Source organism: Melanerpes formicivorus, unplaced genomic scaffold, assembly GCF_026170545.1.
Source record: "Melanerpes formicivorus ecotype bairdi unplaced genomic scaffold, bMelFor1.0.p_v2 SCAF_38, whole genome shotgun sequence".
NCBI classification, from domain to species: domain Eukaryota; kingdom Metazoa; phylum Chordata; class Aves; order Piciformes; family Picidae; genus Melanerpes; species Melanerpes formicivorus.
The window spans coordinates 7,149,437-7,161,079 of NW_027142390.1; positions in this window are offsets into that span (position 1 = coordinate 7,149,437).

Sequence of the window (11,643 nt, forward strand, 5' to 3'; positions counted from 1 at the left end):
AAAAGGGAGTTTCCATAATCTTGGTGGCTACCCTTTAGGTACTGATCCATGGCAATAAGGTTTTCCCTAAACCTTCTCTTCTCAAGACCTTACAAAGCCAGTTCTCTCAGCCTTTCTTCATATGGCAGGTCTTCCAGTCTTCTGATCACAATGATCTCTACACTTGTGAAATGCTTTTGTTGTTTATATTTAGCTCTAGTTTTAAAAATGATTGTGAACAGACTTATAAGCAGGAAACTGGGTTTAAAATAAATAACAACTGTTTTAAAGATAAATACTTTCTCTTTGATAATTTATTTCTTTAAGATGTTGGGGGCAAGGGAGGGAAAACCCAGATGGCATGGTAGGGTTTGGAAGGAACCTCTGGAGATCATCTAGTTCATCCTCCTTGCTGGGTCGTTTTAGGTGGCTTGACCCAGCCAAAGAGTACCAGTATCAGAACTTCAGAATCCTGAAGTAGACATTACCAAGCCTACTCTTCTCAGAAATGGGATTCTAACAATTTTCAAAACACTGTTTGATTTATTGAGGATGCAGCTTTTAAAGATCATGCTTTCAAGCTTCTAAAATTGTGATTATCATGGTTAGAAATTCAGTTCAAGTCTGTAATGAAAGCTGAGGTTCCCATGTAATCACTTAGCTCCCGTAGGTGGGCCTTCAGAATTACACTGATAATGCAGAACTCATGGTATACCATGAAGGCTTGGGAATTCATCAGAGATCACTGATAAACTGATTGATATTGCTTAATGTGATCATTGTTTAGCTTTTTGCTTGGAAAACCTCGCACCAGTGGGAGGGCAGAAGAAACTTCATTGTTAGCAGAGGAACTATTTCTGCTTAGAAGAAAGCTAATGTGGTGCTCTGCCTCCTACTTACTTTCTTCTTAAAACAGGCTGATCTCCATCTCAGTTCTCTGAAATGTTTCCTTTTCTCATGTCTCTCTCCTAATTCTTTCTGTCCATACTGCAAATGCTCCCACCTGGGTAGCTGCAAAGTCCTGCTTGGAACCAGGATTTTCTAACCTAAATGGACTTTTTTTTTACCACTAACATCTGTGGGTCTCCTTTTGTCATCATCTCTCTCTCTCTCCAGTTCTTATAGCAGCTCCCTAATTACAGCACTGCTGTTAGGATGAAGGTTTCTTAAGTATTCTGACATCTTCCCAAGTCTGGTGAATAGATTTAATAATTAGACAATGGGATTTTTCTGTTCCTGCCCACCCGCACCCCCTTCGCTGACTGTTGCTTGTGTTTCTATTATTATCTGGCATATTCCAACAATGTTCTTCCTTGCAAGGGATTTTGAAGGGTGCAGCAAAATATCAGAGAAACAATTCAAATGTACAAGCTCAAGTCAGAAAGAAAGGACAATGGACCTTATGTTCACTTCACTATGTGAGCAATCCCAAAGTGCTTTGTGTCGTAACAAACCATTCTGTAGGAACTCCATAATTTCACATGTCCGTGTTCAGAGCTGGAATGAAGTCTCCTCTTTGCTGTTATCCCTACACAGGGATTAAATTAGAATAATTTCTGTGGATGAATAAGCACTGTGTTGGTGAGTTAGGAAAACAAGAATTTTTTCTTAATATATATTGTGTGCTTTCTACTGCTTTGACCTCTTATCTGCTTACAGTGCTTCTCTGAAGTCAGGTTTTCCAGACTAGCAAAAAGAACATTCTGCATGTGCTACATAAAACATCAAACATTATTTTATTGGGGAAGCTAATAGTTTGGAAGTCCTCCCAAAATACCATAGAGAAAACTCAAGCATTTAAACTCAGTCTTACTGTTGTTTTAGTTGTTTAGAAGCTGTTTCACTTCATAAAATACTTGATGTGGTGAAGCAAAGACAGAAGGGTCTACACATTGCTCATGTTGCCTTGTCCTGTCATTGTATCATAGTATCATTCAGGGTTGGAAGGGACCACAAGGATCATCTAGTTCCAACTCCGCTGCCATGGGCAGGGACACCCCACACTAGATCAGGCTGGCTGTCATTGACAAGAGTCTGGCCCCATCCTCTTTTCTCATGTCTTTTTGGCTGTTGTTGAGCGTTGAAGATCCTCTCTCAATCTGCTCTTCTCCAGGCTAAACATCCCCAGGTCTCTTTCCTCCTCACAGAGATGCTTCAGACCCCCCAGCATCTTCGTAGCCTGCATTGGACTCTGTCTCTCTTGAACTGGGAAGCCCAGAACTGGCCCCAGTACTCCAGAGGTGGCCTCACTGGGGGAGTTCAATCATGCACAACTTCCCCTTCATGAATTGCTGCTGACCACTCCTGATCACCTTCTCTTGCTATATACACTTAGACATGACCTCCAAAACGAGCTGATCCCTCACCTTTGGTCAGTCACCATTGTTTGTATCAATAACCTGTAGAGGAAAGTGCCACTATAAGGAACTGTTGATGAGTAGAGATGAAGGGAGTGCTTAAACTCTCATTGAATTCACTGCTGTGAGATTTTTTTTTTTTAGAAAGCTGAGACTGGCAAAGGGAAAAATCTTTATGCAACTTCTGTAGCTCACAATCATCCCCAGATGCAAGTCCAATATGCTAATTAATCTTGATTCCAGAAGATGCTTCATTCCATGGCAAATGAAGGATAGCACTTTGTATTCTTAATGGGATACATCATCCCCTAGAAAATGGGCAGAATCCACAAAATTGGATGTAGGGTGTTGAGGAGTTAATATACAACAGGTTTAAATGCCTGTTCTGTTAAATTATGCTCAAAACAGCCTGTGTGAGGAGGGGGGAAAGAGGAAAAAAAAGTAGGCCTTTTCATGGCCTGGAGGTTAATTATCCACATGATGTTAGTAAGACTGCATATGGTACCACTGGCAATTCAACATCTGAAGCTGACATTAATGGATTTGCAGGGAGCTGTGGCTATGCTCAGGCTTATTGAAAAGAGAATGTATTTTAAGGGTTTGGAGGAGCTCTACATATATGTGTGTGCATAGATATTTAAAGCATAACTCTTGTGAGGAGCATCTGAGGGAACAGGGATTGTTCAGCCTGGAGACAAGGAGGCTGAGGGGAGACCTTATTGCTCTCTACAGCTGTCTGAAAGGCTGGACCCAGGTGGGGGTTGATTTCTTCTCCCAAGGAGCAAGTGATAGGACAGGAGGAAATGGCCTCAAGTTGCATTGGGGGAGGTTTAGGTTGGACATTAGGAGTAATCTCTTCCCTAAAAGGGTTGTCAAGATGTGTAACAGGCTGCCCAGGGCAGTGGTGGCGTCCCCACACATGGAGGGATTAAAAAGCTGCATAGATGTAGTGTGGAGGGACATGGATTAGTGGTAAACAGGCAGCATTGGGCTAACAGTTGGAATTACTCATCTCAGAGGTCATTTACAATCCTATGACTATATACATAGCAGTAAGGAGCACATAATTGGTAACTCAAAGGAAAATAGGTCTTGATTTCTTGAATCCAAGACAACCACCAGAACTGCAATTACTGTGTACCTCTTAAAACAGCTCATTTTTTTCCCCCAAAACTCTAATTGTCTGAAAGATTAACATAAGTTCTTATACACACACGCACACACTTAGAAACTGAGTGTGTGCCTTTGAAGAAAAAACTAGGACAACTTCTCTGGAGTCAGAGGCACCTCAGAGATAAGTTTTCAGTAGTCAGAAAGGGGGGATTGAACAAGGGGCTTCATGGTACTGCACACAAATCCTGCATTACCCATTTTACATGCCTTTGCTTTTGATATGTTATCTTCTGAAGATAACTTAGCATTTTGTTGGTTTTTATGGTGACAGTGAGCAGTGTATTCTAATTATGCAGAGACTCTAGAGGGTTGTAGCCGTTCAGGGCAGTCACCTAAAATGCTGTTTCTCATGTTCTGCCTGTAACCCACACTCTTTTGAGGCTTTATACTTTGTAACTTCAGATTAGGCTGCCACAAAAAAAGTGGATCCTTCTTGCTTTGATCACTTTGTTGAGGGTATGTACATCCTAGCCTCACTTTTCAGGGAACTCAGCAAAATTTGCTTTCTATTCTCCTCTCTCATGCTTTGCCTTCCTAATTAAAACCTTTTACAAGGCCATCCTCTTTCTATTCTTGTTCAATTCTGAACCAACCCTATCAAAAGAAATTACTAACGCACTTGGATTTGTATCTAATAATGAAATTAAAACCTTTCTGCTGTGGTGGCCTTCAGGTCTCTATTTTTCAGGGTTTTTTTTCTGTAGGAGCTAAGCTACACATGGGAGGTATTGTTTCTCCTCAGATAACAGCCCAGCATGACAGCAAACAGAACTAAACTCTCTCTTCAGAGTCTTTCTAAAATGTCTCAATCTGACAGTCTAAAAATAACCCTAGGAGAATACTTAAGCTATCATCTTTAGCCACCTTTATGGACTATTTCTTTAATGCTTTGGATATGAGAAAGTAAAAGGTTTCTCTAAGTATTATCCAGCTGGTGCAGATAACTCCTTTGGAGTTTTTTGTGGTTTTAAAGTGGAAAAAGGGCAAGCATCCTGTCCTTCCCCCTGCCCTCCCTTGACTATATATACAGCCATAAAATGTACCCTCTCCTCTACAACAGCAATACTCCAAGTGAATCAAAATATCCTCTGGGGTGTTGGATTGTTTACTCATCTCACACTTTCAAAGTAATTTCTTTACTGCATTCTTGTTTGGGTGGGTTCTTTGCTTTTGTTTTGGTTTAATTCCTTTCTCTCCTAGACTGATCTGAACCAGGATTTGTTGTTCTTCATCAAACGGCAAGCCCGAAAAAATAGCAACCCCAAAACTTCAGAGCTCTCATTTCATCAATGTCTCAATAATCCTTATATGGTCACAGTTATACAGGGACTACATGTGAGAAATTAATTGCTGGAGCAGCAGAATTCAGCCTTGTGTACATAAACATAGTAGTAGATGCTTTGTAAGTAACATGCTTTTTTTATCGCACTGCGCTGGCTTAGGCGTAGACAGGTGAAAAAAGGTGTATCTCAGCTCAGACACACTGCTCATCTAGCATTTGACCAAATTCTGTGCCTTTTCTAGAAAGTATTTTCAGATTTGATACATAATCTGAGTTGTCAGTCTTCATTCTAAATGACCTGCAACTTGACTGTGAAATGCAACATTGAAACATCTTGAACAGGCTTTGCATTCCACATACGACTGCAGTGCATTGTTCGCTATAGAACACTACCAGGTTCAACTCTCTGCGCTGTATCCTTGCTTTGATGTTAGATGCTGTAAATCTAAGGTACTCTTCCAAAGTGGATGGTAAAAGCATTAGGCTTGTCGTGCCATCATGAGATTAGAGCCTTGTCTGGTTGAACTGTCTTAAGGAGATAGTTTTATGAAGGAAAAGCTAGACAAAACTTGAAGCGTGGCCTTAAGACATATGCAGAGCAAAGGCCTTAGTCAAGTTTGGCGTGCATTTGATGAGCACTCAAAAGCCCCCTGGTTCATTCTAGCAGTACCTTTTTGCTGCTCACACTCCTAAATCCCTTGACAATCCTTTTGGTGTGGTTTTAACTTGTGATCTGGTGAGAGGTGAAGCTACTTTGGAATTTGGTCCTGAAATGTATTTTGTCTTTGACTCTAGAGCAAAACAGATTGTATTACTGCATGAGCATCTTGGCTGACCCACACTCTTGAGAGGTCTCCTAAGCTGGCTCTTTGCAAACAGCAGGGTTAGTTTTCTCCTGACAGGGAGTAGGTTTAATGCATGCTTTGGCTGATGACAATGGATAATGGAGCAAAATCTGATGAGGTGATTACTTGTCAAATCACAGAATCACAAAAGAGCTCTGAGTTGGAAAGGACCTTGTAGAATTTCTCCAGTCCAACACCTCTGCAGTGAGCAGGGACATCTTCAACTAGAGCAGCCCCATCCATCCTGATCTGGAATGTTTCCAGGTATGGGCCATCTATTATCTCCCTGGGAAACCTGGGTCAGAGTCTCACCACCCTCAGTGTAATACATTTCTTCCTTCTCTCTAGTCTAAATCTTGGTTCTTTTTTGTTCAAACCATTGCCCCTTGTCCTGCAACAAGAGGCCCTGCTAAAAAGTCTCTCCTCATCTTTCCAATCGGCCTCTTCACAAGAATAGAATAGAATTAACCAGGTTGGAAAAGACCTTTGAGATCATCAACTCCAACCTATCATCCAACACCATCTAATCAACTAAACCATGGCACCAAGCACCCCATTCAGTCTCTTCCTAAACACCTCCAGCGATGGTGACTTCACCACCTCCCTGGGCAGCACATCCCAATGGCCAAGAGATTCAGCACAAAGAGGGAGTTTGGGTTTGGCTACAATTATGCTTCTACAATTATCCTTCCAGAATTTTCATGATTCTTTTTTTCTATCTGCCTATGTTTCACCTACCTGCACTGCCAGACAGATTTGAAGGAAAGGTCTGCTCACAAGTCTAATCAGCATGTTTTTCATTCTAGTAAGTGCTGGAGCTGTTCTGCATTTTGTCTTTATTTTGCAGTTCTCACCATGAAAAAAAAAAAAGAAATAATCTCGAATCATAGAATCAATAAGGTTGGAAAAGACCTCAAAGATCATCAAGTCCAACCTGTCACCCAAGACCTCATGACTACTAAACTTATGGCACCAAGTGCCACGTCCAATCCCCTGTTGAACACCTCCAGGAAGGGTGACTCCACCACCTTCCTGGGCAGCACATGCCAATGGCTAATAATTCCCTCTGTGAAGAACTTTCTCCTCACCTCCAGCCTAAACTTCCCCTGGCACAGCTTGAGAACCAGAAGGAAGGGCTGAAAAAACAGCCGTAAGTTTTTGGAGCCAGTGCTGGTTGTAGACTCCTTGACACAGTCAGATTTTACCAAAAAATAATCTAAGATCTGCATAAATAATAAACCAGCATGCACTTCTAGATCCACCACCCATGGTGGATCTACACATGCTCCTTTGGCTCACAGCTCCAAATAAACAGTTTTTGCTGTATTAATTATTTATATGCTGCCACAAGCTATGAAGATTGACTTCGTATCTCAACTGCTTCAGCAGTAACTTCCACAATAAGGATGACTTTGTCTCTACATGGGATGGAAAAGATTTATTTCATATTCACATATCCTTGTTCATATTATTAATAGATATCTGGTTAATACATTGCCTGCCACAATTTTTATAGGCTGACACACACAAATATTATTACACAGAAGTGAAGAGGACTTTTTAATGGAGAGGGAAAATGCATGTGTCTTCAAGACACAACATTTCTAGAGTCAAAAGCAGGATACAGAATAACTTGACTAAATCAGCAGAAAGCACACTGAAAAAGAACATTGAGGTCAGATACACTTGCAGAGTAATTTTTTAACCAATAAGCTTTTGTCTGTCTAAACTTTCTGGTCACCTTGACTAAGAACAATGCATATTAAGTCTTTTTTTTTAACTTATGTTTAAATGAATGCAAGAGAGAAACTCTAGCTTATTAATTCAAAAGCATTCCATTTTCATTTTGCTTTTAAGGCCCTTATGTCCTCTTTTATTCTTCTCTTTTTTGTTTCCCCCTAAAAGCACAATTACCGTTTGACTGTGGCCTGCTGTGAATGAAAGTGTTTGCTCTTGTATTCACTTTCAATGTCCTGCAAAATCAACAAGATGCAGAATGGGAGGTGACTCTGCTGGATGACTTTGTGGGGCTTGGTGAGGAAAGCATTCAGGTATGCTGAGGTCAAAGAGGAAATGTCTGCCCTAAAGCACCACCCCTTGTCCTGTCACAACAGGCACTGCTAAAATATCTGTCCCCAGCTTTCTTGATCAGCCCTTTTAAGTACTGAAAGGCCACCAGAAGCTCTCCCTGGGGCCTTCTCTTCTCCAGGCTGAACAACTCCCATTCTCCTGGCTTGTCCTTACAACAGAGTGGTTCCAACCCTCACATCATTGTTGTGGCCTCCTGGCCCCACTCCAACAAGTCTGTGCTGTGCCACAGGACCCTAGAGCTGACCTGAGCACTGCAGATGGGGTCTCAATAGAGTGCTGCAGAGGGGCAGAATTCTCTCCCTTCATTTGCTGCCCATGCTGCTGAGCATCAGCCCAGGACATGGCTGGCTTAGGGCTGGAAGCATGTGTTGCTGGATCATGTCCAGCTTTTCCTCTGGCAACCCTAAGTCCTTCTCCTCAGGGCTGCTCTCTCTCTTTTCATCCACCAGTAGCAAGAATCTCTTGCCATAAATCTCAGTTCCAAGTTCCAGCTTTCTGCTGTTGAATTCTCTCTAAAAGAGCAGTGTACAGGTTCTTGGGTTCTAGAGAGGGAAACCAGCACCGTCACCTTTATCTTTTGCTTAGGGCATCTAAAGTGTCTTTTGTACAAGTTAATTCAGTGTAATAGACACAAAAAAGCATTTGTGATAACACTAAATAAACTAAATGTATAACAGAGAAATGTGAACATCTGGTTTTGTTCAGATCAGCACCAAACCACCCTCACACAGCAGCAGGGAGAAGATCATTGACTTGGCCTGAAATTCAAGCTCAAAATATTGAGTGCATAAGGCAGTGGACTCTGATTTCATTCACAGAGAGTGTTAATCCAGCTTAAATTGACATGTTCAGCACAAAGATTTGATTGGTATATTGAATTACCACTTTCTCTTTGCCAGATACCAATGTGGAAAATTAATGATGAGGAAAATTGCCTATCACCCTTTCCCATTAGCAGACACTGTCGTGTTGCAGGATGTCACTGGAGAGACTGTTTGTTTGCAGCTTCTGTATCAGCCTGGTGCAATAGCCCAGCACCAACTCCATGGCCAGCTCCTTTGCTGTGCTCTTTACTTGCAGGCACTGGCACTGGTGCAAGTCCACATTAAGATCATAGAATCATAGGACTGTTAAGTTTGGAAGGGAGCTCAAAGACCTCCAACCCCCCTACCATTGGCAGGGACACCTCACAGTAGATCAGATTGCCCAGAGCCGCATCCAGCCTGGTCTTAAAAACCTCCAGGGATGGGGCCTCCACCACGTCCCTGGGCAACCTCTGCCAGTGTCTCACCACCCCCTTGGGGAAGAACTTCTTCCTAACATCCAATCTGAGTCTACCCATTTCTAGTTTTTTTCCTATTCCTCCCAGTCCTATCACTCCCTGATACCCTAAAAAGTCCCTCCCCAGCTTTCTTGTAGCCCCCTTCAGATACTGGAAGGCCACAATAAGGTCTCCTGGGAGCCTTCTCTTCTCCAGACTGAATAGCCCCAACTCCCTCAGTCTGTCCTCATAGGAGAGGTGCTCCAGCCCTCTAATCATCCTCGTGGCCCTACTCTGGACACGCTCCAGCACCTCCAGGTCCTTCCTGTAATAGAGGCTCCACAACTGGATGCGGTACTCCAGGTGGGGTCTCACCAGGGCAGAGTAGAGGGGGAGAATCACTTCCTTCAGACAGTGTTCATGGTCAGACAGCTACAGAAAATGCCAAGAAATAGAAAATCAAGCCATTTAGTCCTCAACTCTCCAAACCATGCAGAGCTTCCAGATGCAGTTATACAAACCTCAGTGAGAGAAGATGAAGCTGTGTGGTGGTGGTTGTGGTGGCTGTTACTTCATAACAGCTACAGAGAAGGAAAATCAACCTGCTTGTTTAATGCTGCTCCTGTATTTGAGCTCCATAGTGACTACACAAGGCTAGGGCCTTCTGTGGATGCACTCATTTGGGGGTCATAGTGGTCTCAGTTTGCTTTAACCTATTTTAGACATGAATATAAACTGGTTAACATATGTAATTTTTTTGTGTTAAAGTTCTATGCAGAGCAGGTTTCAGCTGTCTTGGAGCTAGGAAGAACATTTCATTGCTTATCTGGCCTTCCTTCCAGACAATTCTTGCAAATGTATCTGCATTTTACTGTGCCTCCATAGTGACTGCCAAGATGAAATGAAGAGAATTAGACTATTACATAGGTAGTAGTAGGTTGCAAAAGATACAACTGCCTTTAAGCACAGAAATAGTCCACTCAGACTAAGATATGAATCTGACTAAGAATTCAAGATGATTTGGCTAGGAAAATGCCATTTTTGATACTTTGAAAGTGATTCCATGGATGTGAAAGCTTCCTATGGGAGCAGATTGAACAATAAAGTGAATGTAGGCAAAGGAGAAGCTGCGCTTGAAGGAGATGTGGCCCCTAAACTGGTAGTTAAATTCTTTTGTCTTTCCTCCTGTTTTTATCAAAGTCAGTTTGCCTCATAGTCAGGCTATGATCCAGTGGACTAACTGCTCACTGACTACCTGTGTGCTTCTAATAGCTTATCTTGGAATACTGTATGTAGCTGTTTGAAGCAGTGTCCATGTCCAGCTGTAGGAAAACTTTATTTTCCTCATTACTTCCAGACTAATAGACCAAAATGATACTCCTAACTCAGAAGACTGGTTGCCCCCCTTACCTGGTGAGACAGTTGTCTCCTTCCTCTGATTGTGGTGGCATTTGATCACTTTGGATGTGTAATGACAACCTTGCTGCTATCCTACACTTTGCAAATGGCTTTAGCATAACTGGCAGGAGTAGGTGGGAAGAGACAAGAGCGGACTGAATGCTGATTATGGGCTTGTATAAGCTCCATAAAAACACAGAGTCATTAAGGTTGGAAAAGACCTCAAAAATCATCAAGTCCAACCTTCTACCCAACACCTCCATGACCACTAGACTATGTCTTGAAGTGCCACCTCTACTTGTTTTTTGAACACCTACAGGAATGGTAACTCCACAACTTCTGTGGGCAGCCTGTTCCAATGCCTGACCACTCTTTCAGTAAAGAATTTCTTCCAAATATTCAGTCTAAACTTCCCCTGGCACAGTTTGAGGCCATTAACTTTTGGCCTGTCGAATCACATCACTGATTACAGTCAGGAACTCAAAGCAGTGACAAGCACAGGTCTTCCCTGAGCTACCTAAGGAAGAGCTTGACAGCACAGGCATGTTTTAAGAGCCTTTCAAGCAGATGTGAGTGTTCTCTGATGTAATTGGAATGTGAGCTGCTGCTGTTACCATGGCATGGATCCAAGCTCATTAGACTTGCCAAGCACTGAGTTTCTTATTAGCTCCAACCTTGTAATGTGTTAATGCAACTGCACAACTCTTAGCTTCAAGCTGCTGCTCATATGCTGTCACGTGTGTGCATGAGCAGCTCAGGGGATCCTCTCCTCACGAAAGGCAGAGGTAGATGTGCCAGTGCAAGAGCTTCTGACTGGGTCAGGAGAAGCAGGTGGGGAGACAAGAGCTCTGACCTGGACAGTCTCATGCAGAGTCACAGAATGTTCTGGAGGTCTCAACTGCTGGGCATGTAGCAGCAATGACCATGGTGGGGCACAAAAAGTAATGGATGTGCCAGCCTCATTTAGATCTGTTGCTTGCCTTGATCTTGATTATTTTCCTCACTTATTTGCTCTTAACCATGTTTATGGCAAGTGAAGGATGTTTCAGCTGTGAATTTAAACACATTATATGGTCATTAAAATTCACTTCTTCCTCGACACTAGGAAAGTATTAAATTGTCTTCGTCTTTGATGGAGTTTAACGGGGTTTTTTTTTTAGACTATCAGTGTTGCTCAGACAAGTCAAGTGTCACATTGAGGCATGATTTAAATATTCATGAAATGATTCGTATTCAGAAGCATTGTTTAATGTTTTC